Raw genomic sequence first — 10,726 nt, forward strand, 5'->3', positions numbered from 1 at the left:
ACTGTGCAGTGGCATCCGAGGAGGGGCAGGTTATCTGGAGCAGCTGCAAGGAGGAGGCAGGGGACTCCAACATCCTGGTCTGTTTAGGAGAAGCATTTTCTCATTCCCAGGGAGGGGGTAGCAGGGAGTCAGCACCCAGGAACTCCTTGATCCCAGCTGCTGCTCCGGGCAACAGAAGGAGGGGAGAAGGCTGACTCTTAGAGACCCAGCCTGTCTTTACTGAAGGCCTTGCCACTAAGCCTGACAGGGAGTGAGATGTGGGTGGGTCTTGCTCACTGCTCCGTCCCCAGAACCTAGCACAGTGCTTGGAACAGGGAGGGATCCCTAGTGTTTGTTGACAAACTAACACTTACCAGGGGTGCCCTGAAAGGGTACAATTACAAAAAGAGATTGGTAGATGGAATGATTACAGGCAACAGCTTGTTCAAAACAACTATATTTGGAGAGGTCTACTGATGCAAAAAAAAAAAAAAAAAAAGTCCTGTTTCAGGATGAAACGTCTCCCTTTCCACAGCTCACTATCAATTATCTCAATCTCAGCTATTGCCCAATTCTTTGTTTTCCCCACAAGGTCAGATTTGAATGATACTGCTGCTAATCATCAAAGAAGTTATTTCTAAAACTTGTAGTTCAAAATCAGCTGTCTTTTATAGTATACTTGTGTGTTTGTTTTATTTTTCAAATGACAAGGGCTGTTTTCCCAAAACTTGCTTTTAACAGTGAAAAAAAAATGGGAAAACTCTAGATGTTCAAAGAGGTTAAATAAATAAATTATGTATCTTCATTTACTAAAATATTTGCAGCCACTATGATGTGAAATTTTATTTATTAATACAGAAAAGTGTTCATAGACATTATTGGATGGAAAAAAGGAAGTTTCAAAACACTATGTACAGTGTGATTCCAGTTTTGTTTGTTTTAAAAAGATCTTTTGTATATTTTAACATACAAATATATAAATATATATATAAATTCTAGGATGATATGCAGCAAAATGTTGACAATAGTTACCTCTGGGATTTTAGGTCATTTTTGTATTCTTTCCTTTGTATTGGTAATCATGAGCTTTCTTTCCTTTATATTCAGGGAGAACAATAATACTATTGTCATTTTGTGGAAAACATTAAAATTAAATGAAAGCACATTTCCCTCTAAGAACACAGCTCTGAAATTATGTGAATCAAATAGAAATGAGCAAGAACTAGACCTAATAAGAATTTGCCAGTCCTGTCTGTTCCCAAGCTCTCCCTTGGCCCCCAGAGCTGTCCACGCCCACTTGTCAGCCTGTGCCCATCCCAACCCCGCATAGTCCGAAGCTCTGATGCTCAGCAACCACCAGCCTGCCTGACCCCTCTTCCTGGGCTGGGCCTGCATGGGGCAGGAAATATGTAGCAGCTCAAGTCCCAGCTGCTGCAATGCCTGGGGTAGTGTTGCTGTTGATAAACCACTGACCGTCAAGCAGGGGTGAGGCTTGGGCATCTGTGTAAGCTCTGGGTACAGGAGTCCCTCCCTCCTGCCCTCCTCCCTTCCTTCTTCCCTCCCTCTCTCTTCCTTCCTCTCTCCCTCTTCAGTTCCTTTATCCTTCCCTTCCTCTCATCCTCCTTCCTTTTCTCTTTCCCTCCATTCCTTCCTCCTTCCTTCTCTCATTTCTCTACATCTCCAAGCACCTACCAAGCACAAGGGACACAGTGATGAATCACCCTCCGTCCCCCCTCAAGAGACTAACAGTCTGTAGAAGGAAGTAGCCAAGTCCCAGAGTTCACTGCTGTGAACTCAGAGTCCTAGGGGAGGGCTTCCTGGAGGAGGTGGTACCTGTGGTGGATCCTGATAAATGAGGAAGAGTTGATCAGGAAAGAAAATGGGCAAGACCTCAACCCTCATGGGCAAGTCTGTTGTAGCTTCAGGTTCCTGACTGGCCCTCCTGCTCCACAGAACCAGCCCTGCCCAGAAACCTCTTTGGCCGGGGCAGGCTCCCTGGCCATCTCATGCCACTGCCTCCCTGGCAACCCAGCCCACCTGGCCCTACAATGGCAGCAGCCCTGACTACAGAGCTTGGCTTAGTTTCACTCCATAAATGCAACTGCATCAGCACTTGTCTTTGTGGTCTTCCCGGACTTCCCTGAAGGAGCACAATTTCCCTCTAAGGAGCTGGCCCAACTGCTCCTGCTGGGTCATGCCCAGGTTCTGAAGTTCTCACCATCAGTTTGGCAGTTCTTTTCTTATTTTAAGCCCAGATCCTTTCTGCTGCATTTAATCCAGTGTTCTTATTATTATAAGCAAAGATTTAAAAACTGGTCTCTCAGCTCTAGATCCAGACCTTCTTGAAAGATGTGATTAGGTTTGTCTCTCCATCATTGTTAGGCACTTGGAACCACTTTAAGCAAAAGTGTGGGAGAGCAGGAATGTGTTTGGGGATCTTTCTCACTACTTTCACCTCTGCCAAGGACCCCTCCTGGGTGTCCTGATCCACTTGCCATGTTTGGACCATAATTTGATAAAAGACCCATTCAGGGGTGATTAGTCCATGTGGATAAAGCCACTACCCTCTCCAAATTTTCCTAGTTTTAAAAGGTGTTCCAAGCGAACATAGACCTTGAAGAGATCAGTGTCAGTATGAGTCACCGTGGAAGCTCAGACATGGGAGCTGGAGACCAGGATGAGAGGTTTGGAACAAGGGCAAAGAGAGAGACCCACTGAAACTGTTTAAAGAAAGGAGAACAGGTAAACACGCATGGCTGTATGATTTAAAATTTTTTTGCCAATAAATTATATTCAAAAAAAGAGAGAGAGAGAGAGACGGATTGGAGGGAAACTGCTGGAGTCAACGAGAAAGGAGCGTCCACCATGGAGGCTAATTCAGAAAAGATGGAATAAGGTTGGAAGGGGCTTTCATCAGACGGGGCAGGATGGAGCAGAATCTACAGCTGCTGCCTGCGGAGACCTTCCACAGGGCCAGCAGGGAAGGAGGGACCCTGGGCTGAAGGAGCAGGGCCCACGGAGTGTGGTCTAAGGTAGGGGGGATACGAAGGATGTTGGGGTCAGTGTAGCTACAGATGTCTCTATTTCTCTCCTTCCTTTATTCTATTATCACTGATGGTCCATCTCAAAGTCCTTAGAGCACATCCTGAATGCTCTCCAGTTTCAGAGCCCAACCTACCTTCCCGTAAAGGGAATTGGAGGAAAAAATGTACCCAGATCGTCAAACCACCCTAATCCCAGGCACAGCCTCACTCCACCAGGTCCCTGATCCCCAAGGCCAGAAATCCACTGGGGGAGATAGACAAGTAAATGTAACCTTGCAAGACTTACATGATGGTGTAATAAGACCAATCTTAAGTTCATTCATTCGTTCAGTGCTTACTGTGTGCTGCCATGTGTCAGGCTCTGTTCTAATCTCTGAGGATAGAGTTGAGCAAAACAGACAAAAATCTCTGAACTTTTGGAGCTAACATTTTTTTTCTTTTGTATTGAAGAATAATTTACATGTAGTGAAATGCATTAATCACAGGTGTAAAGCTTGATAAATTTTTATAAGCATATACGTCTGGGTATCTGCCATTCCCAGTCAATCACTGCCACCCCCTCCCCAAGGTAACCACTATTCCTAACTTCTTTCACCAACCGTTAATTTTGCCTGTCCTTGAACTTTATAGAAATGGAGTCTTTTGTGCCTAGCTTCTTTCGTTTATGTTTGTGAGAGACGTCTGTATGGTTGCATGTATACGTAGTTAGTTCTTTTTTAATTTCTATGTAGTATTCCATTGTGCGAATAATCCACAATTTATTTATCCATTCTCTAAGTGATGGACATTTGAGTTATTTACAATTCGAGGTTTTTATGAGCAAAGCTGCTCTGAACATTCTGTATAATACATATCTTTTGGTGGACATATTCATTTTTCTTTAATATATCCAGTGGCATACCTAGAATACAGGACACTTGGAATGGATATTTTTAATGCTTCCAGTTCTCTATACAACAAAATCATTTTTAGCAATAATAATGAAATTGATAATCATAATAATGATGACAAGAAAAACAACACAGAAAATGACACTTTAATTTTATTGCACTTCATGTATATGTCATCACACCAGTAAAAAAATTAAGAATAAAATAAATATTACCATAACCCCCCAAAAAGGATTAATATTTTTTAAGTATGTTAACTTTTTTTTAAAGGAGACAAAAAAACATATACCAGTTTATACTATTTTACTGTATTAAATTTTAAACACAGAAACGCCAATAGAGAATTCCCTGGCAGTCCAGTGGTTAAGACTTGGCACTTTCATTCACAGGGCCTGGGTTCGATCCCTGGTCAGGGAACTAAGATCCCACAAGCTGCTTGGTCCGGCCAAAAGAAAAAAAAAAGCCAATAATCATATAAAATTAAATTAACTTAGGTTCTGCTTCTTTGTCTTTAAAATCATTGTGCTACCGTTATTTATTTCAAATATATGGTTAGGTGCAGGAATATGTAATACCATGGGGAATGGAGAGAGGAACTGTGACTTGAAAAAGCTTGAATGATTCTGAATCTTTAGGATATTACTCTCAAAATAAATACAGGTACAATGGAACATTATACAGCCATAAAAAGGAATGAAGTTCTCATAAATGTGACAATATGGATGAACCCTGAAAACATTATGCTAAGTGAAATAAGCCAGACATAAAAGGACAAATACTATATGATTCCACTTACATAAGGTACCTAGAATAGGCAAATCCATAGAGATAGAAATATTAGAGGTTACTAAGAGATAGGGGAAGGTTGTAATGGAGAATTAATGTTTAATAGAGTTTCAGTTTGGGAAGATGAAAAAGTTCTGCAGATGGGTGGTGGTGATGGTTTCACAAAATAGTGTATGTAATTAATGTCACTGGATTGTACATTTAAACATGGTTAAAATGGCACATTTTAGGGATTTCTCTGGTGGCGCAGTGGATCTACGTTGATTTAATGTGTATGGTGTGAGGAAGGGGTCAGAGCTAATTTTTTTCCCTTATGAGTATGAAGAGAAAAAAGCATTGGTTCCTCCCCAGAATTGCATAGGTGTCTTTATTGTAAGTCAAGTTACCATATGTATGGATCTATCATGAACAACTTCAGAGGTATTAACTTCCAGATCCTCAACTTCTCTCTGCCCTCTTTTTCTAAAATGAATCTATTTGCCTCTGCAGTCAAACATCAAGCCAGTTGTCCTTTCCCACTTCACTTACCTTTCCAAGTAAGGCTTACCTTTCACTCAATCTCAGTTGGACCATGGTCCATCATTTAGACAAGTGCAGACCACTATGGACCCAAACAAAGGAGCAATGAGAGAGTGCACACTTCTGAGGGAGAGATCCCCCCCAACAAAGCACAGAGAGCACTGGCTATAAATATTGAAGGGGCAGCATCTTATTCCATCTAAGGGACAACTGCTAGGTGACAAGGCTCTGTGCACTATTTAGCTTAGAACTAGAATATGAAAGTGAGATGGTTGTCACGGGGCTATGTATTAACACATTTATTTGAATTGAAAAATGAATCCAGATTTTCTTTTGGCAGATAGTAAATCTGATTGGGCTGACTGACTTGACGATGAATTCTGGCTTTGCCAATTAGCTTATATGGCAGACATTTCCCATAAATTAAATAAACCAAATCTGCAACCCTGAGGTTCTGGAGAAAATATATACAACATGCAGGAAATTACATTTTTACAGCTATTAAAATTATGATAAAAAATTTAGATGTCAACTTAAAAATATGAAAGTATGTAGTTTTCCAAAATTCTTTTAGGGGATACACAGCATGAAAATGTAAAGAACACTGATCTAGGTCAGTGGTTCTCAACTCTGGTTGCAATTGGAATCACTTGGGGAGTTTAAAAGAAGATGACTGGGCTTCACTCCAGGCCCATTAAATCAAAGGAGCTGGGAGTGAATGCTTTTTAAAAGCTCCCCAGATTCAGCCAGGCTAAGAACCACTTGCTCCTTCCTCCACCCTGCCTTGTCTCTGTAAACACACAATCTAAACCCCTCTCCCTTCCTCACCCCCAGCACCCAAGGCTGTCTCCCTAACCCACACCCTTATCTAGCTCCAAGCCTAGACATTACCTCTTGGACATTCACAGGCCCTTCAAACACAACATGTCTCAAGCCAGCCTTGGCAACAGTTTTGATCATGCATCAGTAGAAAATGTGGGAGGGGTACGCCTCAAAATACATATATTAAAAAATAAACCAGGGGTGTTCCCTGGTGGCTTAGTGGTTAAGATTCCTGGCTTTCACTGCTGTGGCCCAGGTTCAATCCCTGGTTTGGGGAACTGAGATCCCACAAGCCTTGCGGCACAGCCAAAAACAACAACAACAACAACAAAAACCATATATGTATCACTATGTTAATATGTCTATAAAATAGAAAATAAAAAAGCATGAGACTAGAACTTAATATAAATACAAGTTCTAACATTTTCTCTCCACATCCTATGGATGACCTCTGCTTTTGCACATGCTGGTCCTTCTTCCGGGAATTCCCTTCCCCCTTTGTCCTTCACTACGATCCTCCACTTATCCTTCAAGACCCAGTCCTCTGAGACTCCTCCACAGGTAGACCTTTCCTACCTCCATGGTGCCCCCAGGGGACTCTGTACAGGCCTCTACCTTTACAACTGCTGTGCTACGTGAATCGTTGATGTTTGGTTGTCTCTTTAGTCCCTACGGGCCCAGGAACACTTTGAGGGCAGCATCTAGCATAGGACCTGGCTCATGGTAGGTTTGCAATAAATGTTGAATGATGGAGGGAGTGAAGAGGAAATAGCCAAAATATGTAACGGCCGGTATAGCAGTGGGGGGTGGCGGATGGGAGGTGGGGAGGAGGTTCCTGGAGGTTCTTCATTAGGAGAGTGTTAACCCTTTTTTTTTTTTAATTTTTAATTTTATTCAACACTGGTACAGAAGTGCTAACATTTCCATAAAATAATTTCTGTGATAGGGAAAAGAATATACTTTGCAAGAAATGTAGTTCATCTTAAGTCTCCAAATACTTTTAAAGGTTAATGCAGCAGCTGGCAAGATAACACACAGTACACAGTGGCTGGCTTGGCGGAAGCCAGGGCATCCAGGTCAGCTGCGGTGGACGGGCACTCTAGTTTGGCCATACCACTGCTTACTGACTGTACTTTATTTGTTAACGGTGAATTCCTGGAGACCTGACTGTCCAAGGTCTCAGGGACTTTTTAAGTCTGAAGGACAGCATTTCCATCTGGGCTTCAGACAGAACTCTGCCCTGTGTGGGTGTGGAGGGGACGATCCCTGCGCAAGAGCCCTCCCTTTGTCACTCACTGTCTGGAATTCAGGCCTGGCCAGGAACCCTGAGGCCACAGCAGTGATCCATTGGGATTCCTCAAAGCAGTTGTGTTTGTCTGCGCGTTACAAGTGGGGACACTGAGACACTGGAAGGGGTGACCTTCCTAGGCCCTGCAAGTGATGATCAGGGCCTGGCCTGTCTCTGGCCACTCTCAGCTGGCCCAGGGGGCTGCTGCTCACTGGACTCTCCAAGAAGAGCAGTCAAGGCAGAAATGGAGGCGAGGACAGTGTGGGAGGAGAAGCCGGGTGCAGCCGCAGAGATAGTGCAGAGTTCATGCCAGGGTTTGTCCACCTGCCCACCTCAGGAGGGAGCAGGCACAGCCCTCCAGCCAGGAGCAGAGCTAGGCCGAGGGCTGCCCTTCAGCTTGGGGCAGGATGCAGTTGCTTTACCCCAGTGGCTCTCAGCGGCAGGGATCTTGCCCCCAGACAAACGTCTGCCAATGTCTGGAGACATTTTTAGTTGTTTCAGCAAGGGGTAGAGGGTGCTACTGGCTACTGGCATACAGTGGGTAGAGGCCAGGGATGCCGCTACACATCCTGCAACACACAGGACAGATGCACAACAGAGATTTATCTGGCCCCAAATGTCACTAGTGTTAAAGCTGAGAAACCCTGCCCACACTTTCCTCCCTCCACATCTTCACTCAAGCAGTCCCTTCATGCCTGGCAAGCAACAAACTAAGTCAGTTTGAGGGGACTTCCCTGGAGGTCCAGTGGTTAAGATTCCATACTTCTACTGCAGGGGGCGCGGGTTCGATCCCTTGTCGGGGAACTAAGATCCCACATGCTGCACGGTGCAGCCAAAACCAAAACCAAAACCAAAACTAAGTCAGTTTGTCAAACCTCTTCGTGACTGAGATCACGTCACCTCCTTTTCCAGATCTGCCATCCTCTAGCTGTGTGACTTTAGACAAGTGATGTGACCTCTCTGAGCCAGAGTTTCCACCTTGTTAAAAAAAAAAAATCCCCCCTGCATGGTCAGCCATTGTGAAGAGGAGACACAGTGTTGTCCAGAGAAGGCCCAGCTCTGTGCTTGGCTTCTAGAAACGCCCAGTTCACAGAGGCTGCTACTGTTGCTAATCTCTGCTTCTCTCTTCCCTGAGACCCCTGCATTTTGGTTTGTGTGTTTTTGGACTCCTGTACCCAGAACATACTCTGCAATGGCATGAGCTGACCCCTCCATGAACTGTGCACACTGAAAGAGCAGGGGCTTGATGTCTTGGTGCCTAGTACAGGGCCTGGCATGGGGTAGGTCCTGAGTAAGTGCTGAGTCCCTGGTACATGCTGGCCCCTGTTCTGTACGGAACACAGGGACCCCAGTGGGTCATGCAAAGTTTGAACTGTAATTGGGCAGAGTGTGTGGGTGGGACTCTCCTTGAGCCTATAACTCTGTGGTTTCTGCCCCAGGCCTTGGGGAAGCTGATTTTTCCTAGCAGAAATCGGAGGCTCCCAGTGACAGCTCCACAAGGGATTTTCTCCAAACTTTTTGTTTACGAATTTTCAAACCTACAGAAGAGTTGCAAGAATGGTGCAATGAACATGCATGTACCCCTCACCTGGATTCACCACTTTTGCTTCATCACACACACACACACACACACACACACACACATTGTTTTCAGAACCATTTGAAAGTTGACATCATGACATTTCCCCTCAAAATGCTTCACGAGGCATACTCTCAGAACAAGGACACTGTCCCATACAACCACACTACAATGATCATACTCAAAACACTTGACGCTGATAAATCCCTTATCTAACCGTGGTTCTTGTTTAGATTTCCCCAGCTTTCCCAATAGTGGTTTCTTACAGGGTTCTTTTTGTTTGTTTGTTTTGATCCAGGAGCCAATCAAGGATCAATCAAAGCACCACATGCAGCTGTCATGTCTTTTTAATCTAGTTCTCTTTTTTTTTTGTTGGTCATCCGGGACACCTACATTTTTTTTAAGGAATGCAGGCCAGTTGTTTTGCAGAATGTCCCTCAATTTGGGATTGTCTGCTGCTTCCACATGATTAAATTCAACGTGTATGTTTTTGGTAGGAATAGCACAGATAGAATGTTGTGACCCTCTCAGAGCAGCCCACCAGGGAGCACAAGATGTCCCGTGTCCCACTATCTGTGACCTCATTTTTGATCCCACAAGTTGTCACAGGGGAGAGAATTTTGCAGAAGCCTGCATCCTCTCGCCTTGCCCCGCAGGCCAGCCACATGGGAGACCGCCCCATGAGCGTGGAGATGTGGCACTCTCTGTGGCTCTGCGGAGATGAAGGGAATGGGGTGTGGCCAGAACTGTTTCCCAGGGCAGTTCAGAATCACCTTTGCCCCCAAACCACAACTCCCCTCCTGCCTGCCCACGTGGCTGCCATGCCCTGCCTCTCTTTGGCTGGGAGGAAACCATCCTGTCCCGGCAATCCCCACTCATCCTCCCTACTTGTCAAGGCACTCACGTTTTAGGAGGAAGCGGCTGGTTCCTGTGGTAAACCCCTGCCTGGCCCAACAGACCTGAGCAGCCAGTGTCTTGAACCCTGGTCTCAGAGGAGAAGCCTAGAATCCCAGCCTGCTGGTGGCAAGAGAAAATACTGGGCCAGGACAGGGAGGTGGCCTGGAATCAACTGGTGGGATGTGGGTGAGTCAAGGGTAGCCAGAGGGCAGAGGGGAAAGGTCTACCTCTTAACTGCTCTACAAATCCCAGATCAGTTCACCTCTTCCATGAGGCCCACCTTGATTGCCTTGGTGCCCACCAAACTCTTCTCAACTGCATAGGAAAGTGCTTAATTCTGCTTTAACCACTGGGGCAAATTACTTGTGCCTCCTCTTGTATAGTACTAAACCTGGGGAGGCGGGGGGGGGGTGCATCTTTGTGCAGCTATTTGGGCCTAATCCTGCATTGTGTATGCAGTAGGTGCTCAGTACATGTTTTGATTAGCTAAATAAAATGAGAGTTCATCTATTCATGCATTCATTCACTCGAAAAATCATTAACGAGCAACTACCTTGAGCTAGAATCTCTTCTAGGGGCCCTTGCCCTTGGGGACTGAATGTAGGGGTCAGACCACAGACAGATAAATAAGCAGATGATGTGAGGCCAGCGCTACAAAGAAAGAGTGTGTGAGTGACTGAACGACTGAATGAATGTATGAATTGTAGATCGAGGAGAGGAGAAAGTGGATGAATGGCCCGGGGAGGGAGCTCCCATCCTCCTGCCATCACCCTGGGAGGACAGGCGCTCTGCAGAGAGTCTGGCCCTTGTCTGAGGTGGGGCAGCCTGCTGGCCTGGCCTTATGTTAGCTGGAGAGAAGGTATTCTGGGAGGAGGTATTTTCCCTAGGCTTTTGGAGCAGTGGCCATTTCCCCCCAGGGGCA

Source organism: Aethalodelphis obliquidens, unplaced genomic scaffold (assembly GCF_003676395.1).
Source record: "Aethalodelphis obliquidens isolate GAN/ISIS:26980383/991018 unplaced genomic scaffold, ASM367639v1 scaffold65, whole genome shotgun sequence".
Classification (NCBI taxonomy): Eukaryota; Metazoa; Chordata; class Mammalia; order Artiodactyla; family Delphinidae; genus Aethalodelphis; species Aethalodelphis obliquidens.